The 15,391-nt window shown below is 31.9% G+C and overlaps 1 protein-coding gene and 1 long non-coding RNA gene across 2 annotated transcripts in view; both read left to right on the top strand.

Annotated features, from left to right (window-relative positions):
- Window positions 1-15,391, top strand: part of LOC133204320 (multiple epidermal growth factor-like domains protein 10) — a 609,956-nt gene that overhangs the window by 432,735 nt on the left and 161,830 nt on the right. The window lies entirely within an intron of this gene.
- On the top strand, window positions 10-526 carry LOC133204085 (uncharacterized). Its single transcript, XR_009723541.1, has 3 exons — window positions 10-27; window positions 189-324; window positions 411-526. It is a non-coding gene; the product is annotated as an uncharacterized LOC133204085 (long non-coding RNA).

The raw sequence follows: 15,391 nt of genomic DNA, 5'->3' as shown, positions 1-15,391 counted from the left end.
TAGTGCAAAGATTCTTGTCCTATCAAGGTATGAATGAAACATATCTTTCTAGATTAAAACAAGACAACATATTGAGTACATACCTGAACTTTCAAATTCGGAAAGCATTCTTTCTGCAGACAGATTAATAAAAAAGATTAAATCAAAACAAGGTAAATTGACCTAAGAATTAGTGCCTGAAATTACAGTGACGGGGCAAAGCGCTGTGGACAGTTCTGTGTTGTATACAATGCACTTGAACAAATGACCATGGATAGAGAAGTGGACATATTTACCATAACACGGCTGCTACAGATTCGTCGACCTGAGTTTATAGCTAATTTGGTAAGACATTAACAGATTCAAAATCTAGTACTGTCTGTAATAAGAAATTTTGGTAACATACATATATGCACTTTTTTGTATTTCAGGAGGATTATCAGTTTTGTTATGACGCCGTTGCCGATTACCTACAAAATGATACAGTATATGCCAACAGCTAAAGACCTACTGCCAACCGTTTTTAACAAATGTTTGATTACACGCACATCAACTCAAACTATATTTTGAAATGTTGCTCTCATATTTTATTTCTTTTAAAAGCTTGAAAATTTTTTATTGAATACGTGAAGCATACACAAGAACTGTAATTTCCTGTTATGATTTTTTTCTCTTAATTTCCTTTATATGTTTGTTCATGATTTAACGTTAGATTGTGGATGGATTTTTTTCTGTTTATAAGTTTATGATGCTTTAAAATTGATTATACCATTCGATCATCTAGAAGGAGTTACAGCTAAATGTCACGGAACAAGCACATATATGGACTTTGTATTATATCGTTGTATTTCAATTAACTTTGCATATATAAATATTTATACACAAGGGTAACGTAATACATTAATCTTTAAATTGGAAAAAAAAAAAACTTTTCCTTTGGTCAAAAATCACATGTTGAACACAATGTCATGTGCTGTGCCAACCTGTGCAAGCGGGTTATCATCTGATGTTATCATCAGAGAAGTATTCTGTAGTAGTAAGATACATCGGAAGTATAACTGCAAAAATTGGCCTAATGAACGTGCACATAAAAAGCAATATGTATTGCAAGCTATTCTTTTCTCCTGCAAAATTTATTTTCATAATTATTCTTATTTAATTATTCATTTTTAGAAAAAAAAAAATTATATTAGTTTCATTACATTGTTATGCTCTTTTATTCACATTATTGAAATAATATAAAGACATTGCAATAAAAATCCTGAGTGTCGATTTTCTCTTCGAAACTAACACGCTAACTACTTAGGCTATACCGTTAGTACTAAACATTGGTATTTAAACCATGTTGTGATATGATTCTTGACTAAATGGACTTGAAATATTTCTTGGAAATATGCAAAAGTTGTTCCATAAAAGTGTGTTTTTAAGGTATAGTGGGTCATTGTACCATGTTTAATTTACCAACTTTAATTATGTTCCCCAAACGAAGTTTGGGAACATATTGTTTTTACTCTGTTTCTTATTATTATTATTATTACTATTATTCTTTTTTTCTACTTTCTTCTCCGGTACTTTTTTGTCCGGGAGTGTTCTCATAGAACCACTCATCCGATTGACATGAAACCTTTTTAGGGTTAATAGGCATGTTGCGTAGGTGTTCGGAACGAAGGTCATTTTGCGCGCACATGCATGCACGTGCGCGCGCGTGCAATGAGTGAAATGACTGATATACTTGATGAAGCCGTAACTTTTAAATTTCTTGATGAATTGCTTTGAAACTCAAAATATAAAGATATATTAGTAGTCTAGACAAGATAACATGGTCAAATTAGCGTGAACTCACGCGCATGCACGTGCGCTCTTTTCTGATTGGCTGATACAAAAATTTCAATAATTTCCTTGTTTTTTGACAAAATACTTTGAAATTTAGAATATAAGTATATATTACAAGGTGCTACAACATGTTATATAGGAAATTTCTTGAAAACACGCGCATGCAGGTGTACTGCAATCTGATTGGTTGAAAATTTAAATGTCTATAACTCCCTTGGTTTTCAACAAAACAGGATGAAATTTACGACATGGATAGGCACATAGAGCTCCTACATTATGATACTATCAAAATTGAATGCAAGGCCATGCATGCGCGTATGCTGAATTCTGATTGGCTAATACTTAAAGGGTTACATCTCTCTTATTTTTTCAATGAGATTCTTTAATATTTAACACAAATGTATGTATTGTGAGACACTATAAGAAAATTGATGTGAAAAATGTAGAAAACATGTGCAAACACATGCGCTGAAATTTGATTGGCTAATACCCATATGGCTATATCGGATTAGTTTTCCAATGAAATACCCTTAAAAATAAAGTGTCCATCTGGGGCATCATAAGGGATCGGGGAGCCGTTTGGGGAACATCTGTAACGGTTCCCGTTACAATTAGCACTAGTTTACACATACTTTTGATTGTAATCTTTCAAAGAGGGGTAGCGAAGGCCCACTCATATGGAAACAATTGTGTTTTGGTATAAAGAATTGAATTTTTACTCTCTTTGCATGGTGTATGTATGCTATTTCATAGAAGAATAATTTCAATCTTTGTAAGATCGTTGCGATTTATGGAAATTTTAAATAAAGTATACGTGTTAAATATGTCATAATTAAAATTTATTTTTTCACGTTTTTATTTGTCGCTCAATAGGCTTTTCGCTCGCCTTGTTCGCCCATCTATCCTACTTGTAAAATTAGGAAGGACGCCAGCTTTGATTTTTTTTTTTTTTTTTTCAAAATATGAACTGAATGTTTTATTGGGGATTTTTTTTTTAAAGGTTTTATTATGCAAATGTATTGAAACACTACAGCGATTCATAAGAAATTTTGTGAACATATTTCACTCAATTAAGACACCACTTAGTCGGTTTTATGTTACGGAATAAAACATTTGGCAGGTCATACGATTGCGCCTAAGACATACTTACGACCCTACTTAACAGGGTTTAGGTCACGAGCCGCATGTATAACTTTTGCCTCGAGCAGTGAAAAGATAAACCCAATTGAGATTACATAATTAAATTGAGATGGTTATACAAAGAGGAACACATTTACCTTTTTTGGCCAAATCATTGTTTTTTATGAATATTTACATGTTGGTTTTTTTTTTAATATTTAAAATGTATAATGTTTATATTAAATGTTAGCTGCAATAGCTTCTCTCCTAATTTTGTTTATTTTTTTATTATTTATTTATTTTATTTATTTATTTATTTTCATTTTCTGATGACCCCCCCCCCCCCCGTCCCCATTATACGCAAAAGGGAGAGGGCTACATAGATTGAAAAAGTGGATTAGCTTTTTTTATTACTTATAAATAAGTGATTACAAAATATTCTTGGATTACCATGCCCTCTTTAATGTTTTGAAAAATCACTAAATTGGTTATTTTACTATGCACTAACAGGGAGCATTTAAACTACGTTTGAAAAGAAAAAAATATATATTATATCCTTATAAATGAGATATATAGTAACATAAACTTGAAGAAAAATAGACCACGATTTATTACCTAACACCAGGGTTATTTTTTCCTATTTGTGTCTTGATTCGCATGCAGTGTTTCTTTCCCAATGGGACACCGGATCATTTTTGTGCTGATACATGTTCTTTTATCGAAAGCATAAAGTAGGTATTTAAAAAAAGCTAAATATTGGCTCATGCATACCGCAATACTAACCATTAAATAACGATGATTCATATTATTAGTGTATGAATTATTGCCAGGTAAATGTTGATATTTTTATGTAAAATTCATTATGCATCTTCCTGGTCCATATGATCTATAATATATTAAAATAGAAAAATGCATTCATTGTGACAGAAATTCTAGCTATTGACATATTGTGCTCATCTTTTTACTGAAAAAGTGGGTAAAATGTGAATGATCTCGCTTTATAAAGTGTAAAAATACAGATGCTTGTACATATGGACCGAAGCCCCCCTCACCCAATGTACACCCCGGATCCAAGGATATTTGTAATTGTTTTCTTTCATAGATTATGATTCTAGCATACAATTATAATGTATTTCATATGGGAAATCCAAAAACTTATGAAGAATAAACGTTTTATTTAAAAAAAAATAATACCCGCGGTATTAGAAAAAAAAAATCACTTTTGTTTGCTTACGTTTGACCCCTCTTGGACATCAGGCCTAAAATATCATTAACCTACTTCATGTCACCAAAATTGTCATTATATCTTGTTCGGAAGATATTTTTTGTTTCTATGGAGGGTAATCGTGATCAAAAATCCAGACTTGTAAGTTTGTAAATCCAAACTTGAAAGTTTGTAAATCCAAACTTGTAATCGTATCAGTTTCATAGTCTACATATGTAAGTAGGTAATTCCGACATCCTAGCGTGAAGTTCCGAACATACAACTGTGTTGGCTTTGAGTTTATACTATGAATGTGTGTACTTTTGATGTTGTAAACTTTGTTTTCCGGAATTTATATTTCCGCGCTCTGAATAAAAACAAAGAAAATTGACAAGTCTAAAGTCTACACGTTTGTCGAATTTGAAAATAAGAACCTCTGGAGGGTCATCAGTGCCACAATTATTTTAATGACCTTATTTTCTTTTTTATTCTAACTTTTTGTTTTCCAAATTAAATTCTTCATTTTTTTAATTCTTACTTCTTGAAGGAGCGGATCTAGAAGGGGGTCCGGACTCCCCACCCCTCCCCCTGAAATTTGCAGACTTATTAAATGATTATACTAAACGAACTAAAAGTGACCTTGGATCCCCCTCGAAAACGCTGATCTGTATTAAGTTGACGACTGAATAAAACACAAAGACAATTGACAAGTCTACAAAATGTAAAGTCTTGATTATGAGAAACTATGGAGGGGCATCAGTGCTACATTTTTTCCCTTTTTTTATTCTAACTTCGTCTTTTTCCAACTGAAATAAATTATTTAATTTTTTTTCCCTTTTTTATTCTAACTACCAATTTTATATTAATATTTTCGTTTGAATTTGTTATTTAATTTTAATCCTAACTTTTTGTTTATATGTTCCAATTTTATTTTGTCTTCTTAATTTTATCTTATTTGACGATGTGACATGAATCATTACCCGCTTATTCACGGCTTGCGCGGATCTAGAGGGGCTTAGGCTTTTAAGGTCTCAACCGAAAAATAATTAAATTTGACTTTCAATGCCGAAGGAATAGTCATTACATGTACCAACACGTATGTTAAACGTCTTACATTTTGCCGGCCGGCACTAGAAAATTAGGACAAGCGAACTCTTACCCTCCAATGGCCTACGAAGCTAGCGCCCAATCACTAGGCTACTGTGATCAGTGCCCCAGTTTAGTAAGAACCAATGTAACTTAATAAGATATCATCTTTAAAAAAGAAAAAAAAAAAAAAAAAAAAAACAATAACCACTCAGTAGATGAAGATCCGTATCAATGTTGGGGGGGGGGGGGGGGCTCCAAAACAAATTGACGATGAAAAAAAAACTGCCCAAACTCTTCCTTCGTGGGAGGCGATGTTTAGGATATCTTTAACTTTTCAGTAACTTTTTTTTCAACGCAAGAATTCCCAGAGTTTAATGATACTGCAAAATAAAGCGGATGGGGGTGGGGATGGTTGGGCATACAACCTATAAATGAATTTTCATATTAAAACAGCTGCAAAAGATTATTCTCCACACAAAAAAGTTGGGAGCCCAACCTTTCGATCCCTCCTACTTCGGACCTGAGATTTGTTAGTGAAAAAAATTCTCTGTCCTACTTTAAAAAAACAATGTGATGACAATATCAATGTAAAGATACCTGATATTTATGTACCATAAGTGGGGAATCAAAAATGGCGGTCATATTTATCATATTTGAAACATCTTGCACCAGGGCCATAAAACTTAGTCGGGCTCATTTTTGATCACTGTCTTACATTTACCAAAGAAATTAATAGTATGTAGAAAAGGGAGAGTGTTATCAAAAGTGAGCTCATCTAAGTTTTATGGCCCCGAACCAGGTCCGTAGGTAGCAAGTGGGGTGAGGGTGCCAGTATATACTATACCAATAAAAAAAGCAATTTCTGATTGTGCCCCCTCAATAATTTTGTTGGTAAACACATAAGAAAAGATATAAGGCTAATTCATCGTTGTGCCCCCTCAACAGGAATGTTTCATTGGGGGGGGGGGGGGGGGGGGGGAGAGCTTATCAAGAAATTTTTGTTTTGTGCCCACTGCTTCACCCTCACCCCCACCCAATGAAAATGCTTTCTTCGGGCCTGAAAACGAGAGAAAACATGCAAGAATGATATCATACGATTTTTAAAATGAAAAAAAAAATGTTCCATGGAAATGTTTCTACGTTTCGTAGCTAGACTGTTCGCCAAGATCTCTGTGTACCTGTACATAAAAGACCGTAGCGCCCCTTTTCGTTTAAATTTTATTCGGATTTCTTATTTTAACTCTGTAAGTTCTGCTTTCTTAAACAAACTTTCGATTTTGCTTACATTTATTACCAAAAAAAAAAAATAATAAGTATTATGTTAGGTGAAGTTAAACTTCAAACTTTCAGTGAAATTTCAAACTTAAAATTGAAATTTTAAGATAGATTCAAAATACGAAAGGAATCAAATTTGCCTTTATAAAATAAATAAAATAAAATAAAACTGGAAAATATAAACAAGAACAGGCACGGATCGGGGAATGAGGGGGGGGGGGGGGAGGAGGGTCCATCCCAGTCCAAAAAAATCCAACCCAGAAATTTCTTGACAAGCAAAAAAAAAAAGTAAACTCCTTTCCCATGCATGAAAATCCTATTTCGCTCGCCCGCGTGTGTGTGTGTTGGGGCAAGGGGGGGGGGGGGGGGGGGCATAGTCGTCAACTTAATACAGATCAGCGTTTTCGAGGGGGATCCAAGGTCACTTTTAGTTCGTTTAGTATAATCATTTAATAAGTCTGCAAATTTCAGGGGGAGGGGTGGGGGGTCCGGACCCCCTTCTAGATCCGCTCCTTCAAGAAGTAAGAATTAAAATAAGAATTAAAAAAATGAATAATTTAATTTGGAAAACAAAAAGTTAGAATAAAAAAGAAAATAAGGTCATTAAAATAATTGTGGCACTGATGACCCTCCAGAGGTTCTTATTTTCAAATTCGACAAACGTGTAGACTTTAGACTTGTCAATTTTCTTTGTTTTTATTCAGAGCGCGGAAATATAAATTCCGGAAAACAAAGTTTACAACATCAAAAATACACACATTCATAGTATAAACTCAAAGTCAACACAGTTGTATGTTCGGAACTTCATGTTAGGATGTCGGAATTACCTTCTTACATATGTAGACTATGAAACTGATACGATCACAAGTTTGGATTTACAAACTTACAAGTCTGGATTTTTGAACACGATTACCCTCCATACGTTTCAGAGTCTGTATTTGATAGTCATCATGCTACTGATATTCAAGATTTAGGTGTCTATATATTTTAGGAAAGAACCGATTGAGATATTTTACACCAAGACCAAGAAAGTTCATAATTCCACAGTTGTAAGCCTCTTTTTGAATACAAAATTCAATTCATTTCAATACATAAGTGAGCGCTTATAATGTTAGCCCATATCTAGAGCAATAGGTTTGTATGTTTGCTTTTGATGAGAAATATCATAAAGTACATGTGTACAAAGAAAAACAACATTCTAGTCATTTCTGTCATCTCCCTCGTGAGATGACACATTAAGATTGAATGCCGGAAGTGAAGTCCTACCGTAAGATGTCATTTATTGGCTGATGGTCTAACAAACAAGCATATCTTTTAAAAAAGATAGGTGAACTAGCGCTGTAGTCATTATAAAACACAGAAGTAGATATCTGAACCTTAGGTTTAATTTGCTGAGTCGATTTATTATCAATTGGAAGACACTGTCGTGCACTGGGGGTGGTACTGGGGAAGGGAGGGGGGTCTCAATTCAGAAAGGTGAATTTAGAATATATGGACTTCAAGTCGAAAATGGTATAACTGTGATTTAAGCATTCTGTAGTTTACTGTAATTTCAATTTTGAGGTGAAGAATACAATATCATTTAAGAGATCAGTAGCACTAATGAGCACCTAGTTTAAAATATTTCAGTGCGGTACTGTTTTATAGCAATAGCATCTTTCGGGCCTTTCCACCCGGCTCCGAGAGCATATCTGAGGTTATCTTTCCGAGCTTGAGCGAGAAAGATAAGAAAGACTAGGTGCTGTATACACTCGCCTATAAGTCGGTATTTTGGGAGTTAAACTTTGGTTCAAAACTCTTTATACGGTTAATACGCGAGTTATAAAAAGATTGGTATTTTAGCAAGTCAATCCCTCTAATTAAAACTTAAAAAAATACAACCGACTTATAGGCGGACCGACTTGCATGTATAAGCGAGTTTATACGGTATAATTTTAGAAATAACTGACCTCTACAGTCTTGGTATTATAAGAACTTTAAGTTACTGTAACTTTTTGTACATTTATGTACAAATAAAAAACCAAAACAAGAAACTTCAGATCTTATGTATTTTCAGATGATTAAACGAAATTGACATGGTACAGTTTATCTTCAGTACATATACTACTCATAGAATGCAATGCCCTGAAGTCGAGCATGCGTATTCCAGTAAAAGTTTCTAGCGATCGAGAGCGCTAGCATATAGGGAAAAGAGTACCAATTATTTTCCCATAGAACTCTATACAAACCTTCTGCTATCTCAGTACTCTACTATTTCAATTTCAGACAAATCCTTGGCACCATTTGAAACTTTCATTTGAGTGCTTATAAAAAAGCCCGGAAAAAATATAGGGTCCCATGGCGTTTATAGGTCAAAATTGCAGTTGTTTACAACTTATAGCGATCGGCAGTAAATGACACTATGCCAAAAATATCAACCCCCCCCCCCCCACTCCTACAATCTCCCCTGGTATTTCTCTATTTTCTGTAATATTCCTACATTCCATCATTTATTTCAAACATTAATATTTTTACTTTAAAATGAAAATAATTATATACCTGAATTCAGCCAATCGGGTAACACTCACTATTCAGTGCTCTATACTACTTCGTGTAACAAACAAAACCACGTGTATATCCGGGGATTTGGTACTCTCATTCCTATACTTACATATTGACCATATTGACCTATCCCAGAAGTAGTCAATTTTATTATTTTTCCTCTAAAAGCTTAAAGTGTACATGTACGTAAGTGCTAGTATAGAATCATCAAATATACATTATCAATAATTCCCCAAATAAAATATACTGCTTAAGTTATAATATGTGATTTTTATCATCATGTTTTTAAAGATTGTTCTGTATATTTAATTCATTATCATATGCATGCATTGTTTTACATGATATCAATATGCTTCTTTGTATAGGTCAACATTTTCTCAGAAATATATTGTTTTTCAATATATTATTTTTAATAATATCTACAGTAAGGTTATATAACTTAAGCTTTTCATTGAAGCAAGTCATTCAATCAGGCATTCGCACGCATTTAAACGTAAAGCAGGTCAATCAGGGCATTAATAAATCAGGACATTATACCCTTTGTAAACTGCAAAAGTGAATTTGGACAAAATATGATACATATTTTCTCCCACACTTAATTAAACTACTTTCATATATAATCCTTAAAAAATGTTTAATCAAATTGTAATATGAAAATTATGCTGAATTGGGTTTATTAGCAGTTTTTATACAATCAGGTCATCAGGTCATTATACCCCAAACTCAGGACATTATACCCCTGTCAATTTTCTCTATCAAATAAAACATAATAAAAGTACTTTTATTTTGCATTTTCTTCATGATTCTTATAGAAAAATGATAATATTCATCGTTTCCAATAAAAATAATATTGTTTATGCACATAAAAACTCTTTATTTCATTATTTATAAGTAATCAGGTCAATCAGGGCATTATACTATCAGGGCATTATACCTTCCCACTCTATACTACTTTGTGTAACAAACAAAACCACGTGTACATCCGGGGATTTGGTACTCTCATTCCATAAAGCCTGGCGATGGTGAAGTTCTATATTCTGGTAGTCTGCCAATAAAGACTGGCGATTGTTAAGTTTTATATTCTGGTGGTAAGTCTAGCGAATATGGACTGATTGTTCTTCGGTAATTAAACGAAAACAGCTTTAATTTGCGACCAGATATGGACAAGGACTGAAAGAAAGCGATACACTAATGCATCTTTAGTCTAATTCTTGGCAGTTTATATAGCAATAAGTAAAAGATACAGAAGTTGTTTGTAAATGCTATTGTTGTCTCCAGAAATAAAAGATCTAGAAACGGTGGTCCACGCTTACATATCACCTATCGCTTCTCATTTGATAGCTTGCAGCCTTGCGTTAAGTCAAACAAAACTCAGCATTAAAATTATTTTTAAAAAAGCAAACATGTAATAAGTAAAAGATACAGAAGTTGTTTGTAAATACTAATGTTGTCTCTAGAAATAAAAGAGAAACGGTGGTCCACGCCTATATATCACCATTCGCTTCTCATTCGATAAATTGCGACCTTGTATGAAGTCAAACAAAATTCAGCATTTCATTATTTCAAAAAAGCATATATTAGAACTTAGAGGCACCAGTAACTGTTATATTTCCCAAGTGTTGTGATAACGAATCATAATGGGTCTTTTACACACGTACACACCCACCCACACACAAACACATCCTCACACACTCACACATACACACACACACACACACACACACACACACACACACATATATATATATATATATATATATATATATATATATATATATATATATATATAACCGACTCCAAACACTTAGCGGCAAATCGTTACTATAGGCACTTAGCGGCAACATCGGCTTTTTCAATTAAAAGAAGTAATTGTTTATGCTTTTATCAGTTGATATGATTAGGTATCTTGATTTCAAACAAATAAAAATCATTTGTGAGAAAATTAAGTGAAGGAATAAAAAAATATTCATCATATATACTTCGTGTTTGCCACTAAGTGCCAAGTGTTGTTTTCAAACTTAATGCCTCTAAATTCTTCCATCACTTAGCGGCATAGGGAAATTAGAAAGGGACAAAACTTCTCCAACCTTCTTGAAAACTCACTGTATATCTAATATTTTTTAGGGTTTTCTAATTATAATGTGAATTAATCATTTGTTTCTGTTGTTTTACCTTATATCTTTACTCGTGAAAATGTAAAAAAAAATCAATTATATTGCTCAACTCCAATAATATATCCTTTAAAAAAAAACAAAAACACAAAAAACAAAAAAAAAAAAAAATCATCTTGACATTTCTCTGCAGAGAGACGACAATGTAGACGCACGTTGTTTTAATTGTATAATTTTAAGCAAGGCCAACAAACTTTGATAGTTTTTTCAATTTTATAAATGCACCGGGTTTTTTTTTTATATCACCGTTATTTTTTGTTTGAAAAGTGTACAGGTTTACTAATGTATAACTCATATATTTTCTAAGAAAGATAAATAACACTTCCATTCATCTACTGTTAATCTCTGTACAAACAATCATTTATAACTACGCCGTTATAGTAATACATTTCATGAAAAAGTATTTTTCTTCGCTGGTATTTTACTTGTTTGCTTTGCTTTTTCAAAACGTTATTGTTCTAAAAATAAACCAAAACAAAACTGAGTTACGCCCCGTCTCGAAATTAGGTTAAGGAGCGGATTTACATAGGCGTATATGTACAGTAAAATTGTACTTGGTAACATATAAACCGCTGATTTAATATTTCATTTGTTCACAATTGCCTTGAACTTTGTATATTCTATTAGAAAACATTATTGAGGTCTTGTGAACTCTAAGGCTTATATACATTTTTTTTTTCATAGAAAATGAAAATTATAAAATGATATTAATTTAAATTTAGTTTAAACTTTCTTATTATAGGAAAAATAAAAGAGTTTGGAAGCATATTATTTTTATCTTGATCGAAATATCCTTTTTTTATGTTGTCTATTCTTATCGAACATATAGTGTTCAGCGGTCGTCAATTAATCTACCATGTGTTTTTGGTTTTCGATTTCTTTAAAATTATCATATTTTTAACTTCTTCTCCGAAATCTTAACAAATTTTACTATAAAGATTATTGATAAATATGTGATAAAACATTTTCAGTAATTAACGTTCACAATGTTTATTCAGGTACTTTTCAGAATCATACATTTTAAAGATTTATTATATCAGGATCCAGATTATTACAGAACTTTGAAATCTTTGTTTATATGGGCGATATAATGTCTTTGAAAACAAATTCAAGTATAACCTATAATTTTGTCGTTTTATGTTAGACGTGTATCATACAAATTGTAAGGTCTTCGATTGATATTTTAATTTTGAGTACGGAATATTCTTTCTATTAGTACTGATCAATGCATAGAACTCATAGCAGGTGTATCTTGTCCACTCCCTTAGAGCTGCGAAAATTCTGAGGCATCAAGTTTGAAAACACCACTTGGCACTTAGTGGAAAACAAACGATATATATGATGAATAAATTTTAAATTCTTTCAGTAAATTATCTTATAAATGTTCTTTATTTATTTGAAGTTAAGATACCTTAACATAACAAGTGATAAAAGTATGAAAGAGCCATAGCTGCCTTACCGACGACACGGCCGACTCAAGAATTTAAAAGGAAATCACCTGTTTCTATTTATAGATATACTGTTCCTTTTCAATTCATGAGCAAACTATTTAATATGATTTGAGGACGAGTGTTGCAAGTATGTCAAATGACAATCATTTTACTTGTTCAATACTCTAATTCTGAGACAAAAGATTTACGCAGAAAATCAATAAAAATAAACAAGTTGCTATGAATTTGCAAACTTTAATTAAAGTTAAGGACTGTCTTTTCCCGAGATACTTTCAAAGTGTAATGTGTATATTATATCTTTCTGAAATTTTGTATGTTATAAAACATAATAAAGAAAAACGTAGAAAACGTAGAAAAGATACACAAAGAAAAAAAATTAAAAAAAAAAAAAACATGAAAAAATGTGGGGCTCGAACTGGCGATCACCATATTTACATTCCAGCAATCATACCGCTGCGCCAACGAAATCAATGATGACTAGTTGATAAATTTAAGACAGATTACTAAATCTTACGATTATATGAAAAATTTAATACATATTTTCATCATTTTCAATATGAAGACCACCTTTAACCAAAATTATCTAAAGGGAATGAAGTGCAGACATATCCAAATAAAATTATTCAAAAGTTGTTTTTCTGGTTAAGGGTGGTCTTTGGCAACAGTTTGTCATCGTTAGGTGGATACCTCAATATTTACTATATATTCTATACAAACTGGATAATTTTCAAATTTATCATATGAGGGAACTATTAACATCTAAATATCATTATTGTGTGATTTGGTTTTACGCATGTATAAACTAAGACTGTATGACAAAATTTTGGTTAAAAAATGTATTTAAGAAATCACTAGTAGAGTAGGCGAAAATGCCTATCAAATGCGCTATGGCTCTTTTACTAAAATTAATACATTTTGACATTTTCTCTGCAGAAAGACGACAATAAAGACGTTGTTTAATTTGTATAATTTTAAGCAAGGCCAACAATTTTTGATACTTTTTTTAGTGTTATAAATGAACCGACCTATTAACAGCATTTTTTTTATAAGCGTACTGATTTACTCATTTATTTTCTAAATGAACTCTTCAATTCATTTTTCTTAATTTCTGTAGAAAAAAAATCTTTTATTACTTCGCATTTATAGTAAAGAGATTCATAAAAAAAGATCTTCGTTGATATACTACTTATTTACATGGATTTTCGAAAACATTATGATTGTTTTTGATTATCAAGTTGAGTTATTAATTTAATTGAAAGAGCTGATGTTGCCGCCAAGTGCAAATACAGACGATATGCCACTAAGTGCTTGGATTCGATTGCATGAATATGTATACGTATAAATTCTCGCACTTTTCGGATTATAATGAGAATCAATCATCGTGAGTGTTGTCTTAGCTTTCACTTTTAAATACTGAATCAAGTGATGAACTCAGTTATCCTTCATCTTATTATGTAACATATTCTTTTTATTTGAAGACATCTGGACATTTCCTCAGTAGAGAAACGACAATAAAGACGTTATTTTGATTTGTATAATTTTAAGCGAGGTCAGCAATTTATGATACTTTTCAATTTTATAAATGCACCGTTTTCTTATCAACATTATTTTCCTTGAAAATCCTGCAGAATTACTCATTTACTTTCTAACAAAACTCTTCCATTCATTTTTTGCTTTTTTTAAGAAACATTTTTTTATTACATCGCCGTTACAGTGATGCTATTAATTAAAAAAGGTATTGTTCTTCGCTGATATACAACTTGTTTATATGCCTTTTCAAAATTAAAGATGGTTTTAATTATTAAGTTAGGTTATTAATTTAATTATAAAAGGCGATTTAGCCGCAAAGTGCCTATATAGATGATATGCCGCTAAGTGCTTGGTTTCGGTGAAATAAAAATATATACTTCTAAATTCTCGCACTTTTCGGATTATAATGAAAATCAATCATTCTTGAAAGTTGTCTTACCTTTTACATTTACTTACTAAATTATATGAAAAAAATCAATTATCCTTCAACTCAATTTATCATGTAACATATTCTTTTTATATGAAGAAATATTGACATTTTCTCCGTACAGGGACGACAATAAAGACGTCCTTTAATTTGTATGATTTTAAGCAAGGCCAGCAATTTATGATACTTTTCAATTTTATAAATACACCGTTTTCTTATCAACATTATTTTCCTTGAAAAATCCTACAGAATTACTCATTTATTTTTTAACTCTTCCATTCATATTTTGTTAATTTTTTTTTTCAATTATTTATAACATCGCCGTTATAGTAATGCTATTCATAAAAAAGTATTGTTCTTGGCTGATATACAACTTGTTTACATGGATTTTTCAAAACATTATAGTTGGTTTTGATTATCAAGTTATAAATTTAATTGAAAAGCCGATGTTGCCGCCAAGTGCCTATACAGACGAAATGCCGCTAAGTGCTTGGTTTCGGTGAAATAAAAATATATACTTCTAAATTCTCGCACTTTTCGGATTATAATGAGAATCAATCATCGTGAGTGTTGTCTTAGCTTTCCCCTTTAAATACTGAATCAAGCGATGAACTCAGTTATCCTTCAACTCATCTTATTATGTAACATATTCTTTTTATATGAAGACATCTTGACATTTTCTCCGTAGAGGGACGACAATAAAGACGTCCTTTAATTTGTATGATTTTAAGCAAGGCCAGCAATTTATGATACTTTTCAATTTTATAAATGC

This window comes from Saccostrea echinata, unplaced genomic scaffold, assembly GCF_033153115.1.
Source record: "Saccostrea echinata isolate AGI-Se365-2 ecotype Australia unplaced genomic scaffold, CSIRO_AGI_Sech_v1 ptg000052l, whole genome shotgun sequence".
In the NCBI taxonomy this organism is placed as follows: Eukaryota; Metazoa; Mollusca; class Bivalvia; order Ostreida; family Ostreidae; genus Saccostrea; species Saccostrea echinata.
The sequence above is the reverse complement of the archived record's forward strand: the minus strand, read 5'-3'. Positions and strand labels throughout refer to the sequence as shown.